The sequence below is a fragment of the Hirundo rustica genome, chromosome 3 (genome assembly GCF_015227805.2).
Source record: "Hirundo rustica isolate bHirRus1 chromosome 3, bHirRus1.pri.v3, whole genome shotgun sequence".
NCBI lineage: Eukaryota > Metazoa > Chordata > Aves > Passeriformes > Hirundinidae > Hirundo > Hirundo rustica.
The window spans coordinates 114,654,776-114,662,873 of NC_053452.1; positions in this window are offsets into that span (position 1 = coordinate 114,654,776).

The window sequence follows — 8,098 nt, forward strand, 5'->3', positions numbered from 1 at the left end:
TTATCTTACATTGCTGTATTTCAGCATGTGGAGCACTGGATTTGGCCATATTTTCATTGAATAAGCATCAAAGAAAGGTGGGAGCTGTAATTTGTGTTTAACAAACCACCTGCTCTTACAAGAGCCTTGGACACTGGAATCTGTCCTGATTTATCCATCTTTCTTTGGTAAAAGGAGGTTTTGGGCTGAGCCTTCCAGTACCTGAAGGGAGCCTGCAAGCAAGATGGAGAGAGATTTTGGACAAGGACATGGAGGGAATGGCTTCAGACTGCCAGAGGGCAGGGTCAGATGGGATATTGGGAAGGAATTGTTGGCTGTGGGGGCAGTGAGGCCCTGGCACAGGTTTCCTAGAGAAGCTGTGGCTGCCCCTGGATCCCTGGAAGTGTCCAAGGCCAAGCTGGATGGGGCTTGGATCAACCGGGGATAGTGGGAGGTGTTCCTGGCCATGGCAGGGGTAGAACTGGATGATCCTTGAAGCCACTTCCCATCCAAACCATTCCATAATTCCATGTGGATCTGGGGACCTGATATTTAATTTAACTCAAGAATCCATGTGAGTTTTGATTTGGGACATGCGAGAGGTGCTGTGTGCTCTCTTCTGGACTAATAATTGGGATGCTATCATTTCCAGAGGATTAGATCCATTTCCATGCAGTATTTCCTCGCTCTGAGTTCAGTATTACCTTTTGTTCTGTGCTCCTCTTGATGACAGGCAAGAGCCTTGTGACCCCTGCCAAGGTTAGAGAAAGGGAGAACAAGTCATGCACTTCCTGATCTCTTCCTCCTCCTTTTCTTCCACCACTTTGCTAATTTGTATCTGGGCATGGAGTGGCAACACCCCATGATTCACCTTCTGGCCACGGATTACCCAGCCACTCCCCAGAAAAACCACTCTCTAATTCCTCCGGTGCAAAGTTTGGGGAAGGGAAGGGCAAATGTGTTCTTTGCATGAATAAAATGCAAAATTCATTATCATTATACCACCATACATCAGTTCAGAGCCTGATGGATGCCTCCGGGTTGGATGTGGCACAACCAAAAAACAAAAGGGCTGTTCACTCTCCAAGGAGGTGTAAATGGGAATGGAAGACAAAACAGAGCAGATGGAAGAGCTCAAGGAAAGGAGGCAGGGAGACAGCGCAGGCCATGGACTCAGCCCATTAGCCCGTTCCTCAGTGGGTCTGTTTCCAGCTTTTCTGGTTTCTCCCAAGCATCTCTGCACTCCTTTGGAAGGTGAATTAGTTTATAGCCTTGTCCTCTGAACCATGTCTTGCATTATTTCCACATTCTGTCTGAGTAGTCTCAGATGTCTTTGGTTGGCTGGCAGCCAGCAGAGGCAGAGCAAGGGCGTCTCCTTCACTCTGCCCTCATCAGAAACTGATATCTGTGTTCAGCTTCTGAGGTGAGCAAGGCTGAGCAGCTCTTCTTTCTCTGGGAAGAGCCAGAGGGTGGAATGTTCTCCACAACAACCAGCTGCTTCCCTATGTCAGAGGTGTTATAATTGCCTTACTTCTGCATAGGAGCTGATGGCATTTTATTATTAACTGTGTTGCAGTAGCACCTAGAGGTCCTTGCTGAGATCACAGCAGTTGGTGGGTCCTGTACAGCAAAATTCATGGGGACAATCCATCCTCAGTGGATAGCAGCCACACTGGGGGGAAAAAAGGGGTATTTCAGAAGAGAGGATGTGTTTTCATTTACACCTCACTTGTAGTGACCTTCCCAATGGAGCTTAATGTCCGTAAATCACTCTTATTGGAAAGAGCATCGAGCTTTTTTGAACCAATCCATAAATGCCATCTCCCGCTGGGGCAGGGAGTTCCTCTGGTGGGGGATAATGAATCGTAAGTCATAGAATGGTTTGGGTTGAAGGGACCTTAAAGATGATCTTGTCCCAACCCCCTGCCGTGGGCAGAGACACTTTCCACTAGACCAGGCTGCTCTAAGACTCATCCAACCTGGGCTCTTGTCCAGAACTTCACTCACGGCATCCATAATCATTTTGGATCCCAATCCAGAGTCTGTGGAAGTCACCCAATTTCTCCCCATCTATTACAGTGGGACTTACATCTGGTTTTACAGTAAGATTGAGAAACTTGACTTAATTTTCAGATGTTAACACAATAAAAATTTAATGGGAATCTATTCCAGCCCACCAAGTGCCAACCATTAGAGACAGATCCCTTGAATTTTAGTGGATTCTTGTCTCTGATAATCCACAGCCTTAACTGTGACTGAGTTACATCGAGGGAACTCCAAAAAGACTTGAATAGATCCTGAGTGATCCAAAGGAACTTTTTGCTAACCCATCAAACACCTTTATCATAAGCCATTATTTCTCTTCCATCTTATTCCTAATTGTTCACTTACAGATTAAAATATTCTTGACGTTCCCATGTTTTGGGACTCAGCTTTCAAGTGAAGATACCTCATTTTCTAATTTCATGAATGGGATTGCTGTTTCCCGCTGAGCTTTCTGGTCTCATGTTTATCTTTTATCCAGCCAGCCATTCTCAGACATGTATTGGATACTCTAGAACATCTCAAATTGTTCTTTGAATCTACATTTGCACAACTGCATTGAGATGATTGACTCTGTCATCAGTGAGAGTCGGCATGTCCAAGCGGGGATGTTAACCTGGATTAGATGAAATTACCTGTCTCCCAAAAATATTGGTTGCCCTCCACCAAGAAGCCCTGATTGTAGATGATGAGTTACAATAATATGTGATGAATTAATGAAGAAATAATAGAGCAGGGAATTCTCTTCTCCATCATATCTCCTTCAGGTGATCACCGAATTTTAAGGATAGGCAGTCCATTGCCTTTAGGTTTATTTTAGCTAAATTGTGGTGGGATTTAATACTGTTTTCTCTGAATATCCTAGCATGGCTGCTCAGGAATCTTGCTGTGGCAGCCTGAGGGAAGTGGCGAATCTGTTTACCAGAAGAATCTAAGGTTTTACTATTGCTCTAAAATCATAGAATCATCATAGAAATGATGAAGTTTGGACAAGACCTCCACAATCATGAAGATCTATTTTCAGATGAAACACATCCCCCTTCAGTGGCATTCAATTTTCCCCGCTGTCTGTGCGAGCTAAAGCAGATAAGAACATTCACCTTCTTGTCTTTTAGTTCCACCCCTCTTTTTCCAGCCTAGTGATTCTGTGATTCTGTGATTCAAGACTGATGTCTCCATGAAAATAACATCCACTTCTACAATTAAACACAAAATCACATTATCACTGAGTTTGGAAAAGACTTCTGGAGATCATCTCATGAAACCTTCCCTTTTCCTCTGTATGTTGGAATGCATACTGTTCTCTGCAAGATCATTTCCACCTCTTACCTAATCTCAAGAGCAATTCAGCATCAGATTATTTTCTCAGAATTTAATCCCATGTGATGTTTCATCTCTTCCTCTGGGGCTCACATGGTTCTTAAACAGAAATAGCTACTGTGTCTGCTTATATTGTAATCTTCTCTCTCTCCAAGTTGCTGTCTGATGTCCAGTTTCTTCTCCCAGCGTGAAAATTTGTGGCAGAAATTGCATGGAAAATTCAGTTGCTCAAGTCATAAAAACTCTTTGGTGGTTGTTGTGTCCAAGAAGAACAGGATCACTTCTCTTTCACAATAGCAAAGAAGAGGCTGGAGCCCCTCTGTTCTGGAGCCAGGCTGAGACAGCTGGGGGTGTTCACCTGGAGAAGAGAAGGATCCAGGGAGAGCTCAGAGCCCCTTCCAGAGCCTAAAGGGGCTCCAGGAGAGCTGGAGAGGGACTGGGGACAAGGGATGGAGGGACAGAACACAGGGAATGGCTTCCCACTGCCAGATGGGATATTGGAAAATAATTTTTGGCTGTGAGGGTGGTGAGGCCCTGGCAAAGGTTTCCCAGAGAAGCTGTGGCTGTCCCTGGATCCCTGGAAGAGTCCAAGGCTAGGCTGGATGGGGCTTGGATCAACTTTGGGATAGTGGAAGGTGTCCCTGCCCATGGCAGAGAGTGGAACTGGAGGGTTTTTTAAGTCCCTTACAGCCAAAACCATTCCATGATCTTGTTGGTGGAAGGAAAGTTCCCAGTTTTGCTCTTTTCCCAGCTGTAGACAATGTGGTTCAGGCTCCAGAGAAGCCCGGGGAGACTCTGCCACTGCTTGAAATGTGGCCATTATTTCACTCAGCATTTCCAGGAGCAACAGTGGACACTGCAATACCTGCAGGGTCAGGATCTGATCCCTTTAGGTTATAAATAGTTTTTACATATTCCTCAAAATGAAGGAAATCCAAGAACCACGTGGGCCTCACCCAGGACACACTGAGTGAGCTTCAAGTTGCTAAACACGCAAGAGGGGATGTGCTGTTCAGCGATAATTCAGCAGTAGCAAAAGATGTCATACTGATGGCCCTGAAAACAGATGTTCTCTGGAAAGGGCAGGCAGTGTGTTGAGAGGATGGGATTCCTGCAGAAGTGTGGGAAGGCTCCGTATGGAGCAGATGTTATCCCAACCCTGCACTGCCCTGAAACACTGGATACTGCATTATACCAGTGTGAGAAACGGGATTTATTTAACCCTCAGAAAACATTCAGTTGTATTTAAAACTACCAAAATGCTTTTAACAACAAAGCGTTACAAAAGATGAAACTCTGGAATCATTAATTCGAAGAGATTAATCTTGCAAGACATCAGGAAGAAAATTGATGTTATAGACACAGTCAGAGCTAAAGTGCTGCTGATGTCAGAAATACCCCATACTACAAATGCAGACTATTTTAAGTGACACAACACAAACGTATTCCATATAAAAGAATGTGTAAATTCCCTAACTCAGTTGGCTCAGCTCCATGGATCCCTGACTCTTTGTCACTGGCACCATCTATTTTCTGCACACACAGTGCCGCAGTGATGAGTGTGATTGAAATATCTACACCCAGACATGGAACCATGTGAGAAAATGCGGGCAAAAAATAGCTTTCACTGAAAAAAAAGTCTCTTACAAATAGGAACAGTTCCTAAACTTGCTGGGGCTTGAAAGACAGATTCTTTTACTTTAGGGACTGAACATGTTTTGTGTTTTGTTTTCTTTTTTCTTTTTTCTCTCCCCCTTTTTCCTTTTCTCTTTCTTCTTTTTTATCCTCACATTTTTTTCTACTTGTAACAGATCAGGGGAAAAGATCTCACCAAAGCAATAAAATTAAAAATAAAAATTAAAAAAAAAAAAACAGAAAAAAAAGAAAGAAAAAGAAAAAGAAAAAGAAAAAGAAAAAGAAAAAGAAAAAAGAAAAAGAAAAAGAAAAAGAAAAAGAAAAAGAAAAAGAAAAAGAAAAAGAAAAAGAAAAAGAAAAAGAAAAAGAAAAAGAAAAAGAAAAAAAGAAAAAACCACACACACACACACACACACACACACACACACACACACACACAAAAAAAAAAAAAAAAAAAAAAAAAACAGAAAAGTAAGGAAATTAAAAGAGAAGGAAATTAAATATAGAAATGGCAGATACATACTCAAAATATTTTATTTATTAAATTCTAGGCTTTCTATAAAATTTAAAGTAAGCTAGAAAGATGTTTTCATTAGACTATATAAAGATGTTTTCTTTAGGAATAGATGGACCAGAAGTGGAGGGAACAGAAGCAAACTGAGATTTGTGAGCTATTTTTCTGTTTCATGGTACCCATAACATGAATTTGGAAGTTTTGTTGCTTTGCAGAATTTAATGGAAGTTTCAGTGAGAAAAGCTCCCTTATTTTGGGTTTCATAGCAAACTGGATGGGCCTAAAACACAAGCATTGTTATAACACCAACAGAAAAAGAAAAATAATGGGAAGACAAAGGGAATTTTACTGTATTCCCACAAAAAAGTTGATGCTATATGCTTTAGTGTAAAAAAATCTTTTCAGCAGTGATTAATTGGATCTAGAATGTGCTTCCATTTATCTCTTGCTCTTTCACCCTCACACATTTATCCTCTTATTTGCACCAGATCCAGCACCAATCCCTTAATGCCTCCCACAGTTCCAGTGGGACATCTTGGAAAACCCCAGGAGCATTTCATAAACTGAGGGCTCAGGCTCTGAAGGGGCCCTGGTTCTTCATTTCTTGGCTGCAACAATATTTAGAGGCCAAGGCCTTTCCTTCACGTGCTGTTATTTCAGGCATGTGTGACAACTGCAGGACTGTCATCGCTGCTCCTCTGCGATTCCTTATCTAGGTTCTCCTAAGGGGATGATGATTAAGTGACAGGGTGAGGTCAGGGTGCATCTTGCTGAGCCCAACATCGGTGCTGGTTTGGTAACCCATGGTGCAGTCACCTCTTGCTGAGGTCATCCCTGTGCTCTGGAGATGTTCTCCTGATGTGGCAGGCTGAGGAGGAAGGGACATCCCTCATTGTGGAGATGCACAAAGCTGCCAGAAACCGGCCACTCTCAAGTCCTCTCAGATAGCAAGAGAGACTTATTCTTTTGAAAGACATCAAGTATTTTACCTGAGAGCTTAACTTCAGTCTTTCAAATGAGAGTTGCAGAAACAAGATGGAAGATGGGTCCAGGACCTGCCTGCCAGTGCTTCCCACAGGACTGATTCCTGTTCTTTGAGGGAGACAAATGTATTTGGGTAATAGCTGGATGGGGAACTGAGAAACCTGACTCAGCTGAAGATGTCCCTGCTCATTGTAGGGGGTTGGACTGGATGGCACTTAAATAGGCCCTTCCAACTCAAACTGTTCTAGGATTATACAGTTCCATGAGAAGTGACTCATGAAGGACTTGGTGTGTGATCCAGGAGCAGGTCATGTGGTAAGGTTGAAGGTTCCAACCCTAGTTCTTGTGGAAGAACAAAGATTCCTTCACAGGCACTTCCCACACTGTGGAAAGTGTCCCTCATTGTCCAGCACTGAGGCAATACCATAACCAAAGCAGTATTTGAGGGAGTATTAGGGGAAGTCACAATTCTTGTTCCTCTTCCTGGGCAAGAAAGGAACCAACTAAGGGACAAAATCATGTAGTATGTTCAGGTAATAAAAGCTATCCTGTACAGGAATTAAAAGAATTTAAAAGTTATAATTCTCTGTAAGGTAAAATAAACCACTTCCAGTTCCACCCTCTTTGTCACTACCACATGGAATATGCCCAAATTTTTTCAAGATTATGTGAAATCTTGTATACTACATAATGAATGAGATATATTCTCCCTTAGGCAATCTCTCCCAGACCTTCCCTATCTTAAGAAATCTGAGCAAAACATAGTAGAGCTTCTCTTTCAGTGGAGGAATTCTACAACAGGCTCTGGTAGACCCCAAAATTCTCCAGAACCACATTTATTTTCATTGAATCACAGAATATCCTGAGCTGGAAAGGACCTACAAGGGCCATCAAGTCCACAGAAAAAAACCCTGCACAGAAAAAAACCCTAAACAGCATTGCATGCCTGAGACCATTACCCAAATACTCTATTATTTAGGTGACAACTCATTGTCAGTTGAATTTGGAAGAATCAAATTCCTCTGTCTAGGCTCATGGTGCTCCACTTCACAGAATTTACAGAATGTCCAGGTTGGAAGAGACCTTCAAGATCATTGAGTCCAACCCAGCTCTGACACCTCAACTAGATCATGGCACCGAGTGCCACATCCAGCCTTTTTTGAAACACGTCCAGGGATGGTGACTCCACCACCTCCCCAGACCATTCCAGTACTTTATCACTCTTTCCATGAAAAACTTTCTCCTAATATCCAACCTATATTTCCCTTGATGCAGCATGAGACTGTGTCCTCTCATTCTGTCATTGCTGCCTGGAGAAAGAGACCGACCCCCACCTGACTAGAGCCACCTTTCAGGAATCTGTGAGGAGTGATCAGGTCACCTCTGAGTCTCCTTTTCTCCAGGCTAAACCACCCCAGCTCCCTCAGTCGTTCCTCATAGAACTTGCTGTTCCCTTTGCAGATCGACAGCATGCAGGCCCTGCTCCACTGCCCCAACGTGCTGGTGTGTGTGGGCCGGGAGCCCTTCAAACCTGTGTCCATGGAGAATTTGAGGAAACACTCGGTGGAGAAGCTGCCCAACCTGCCTCCCCGCTCCAACAATGGCAACAATGTCAACGAGAAC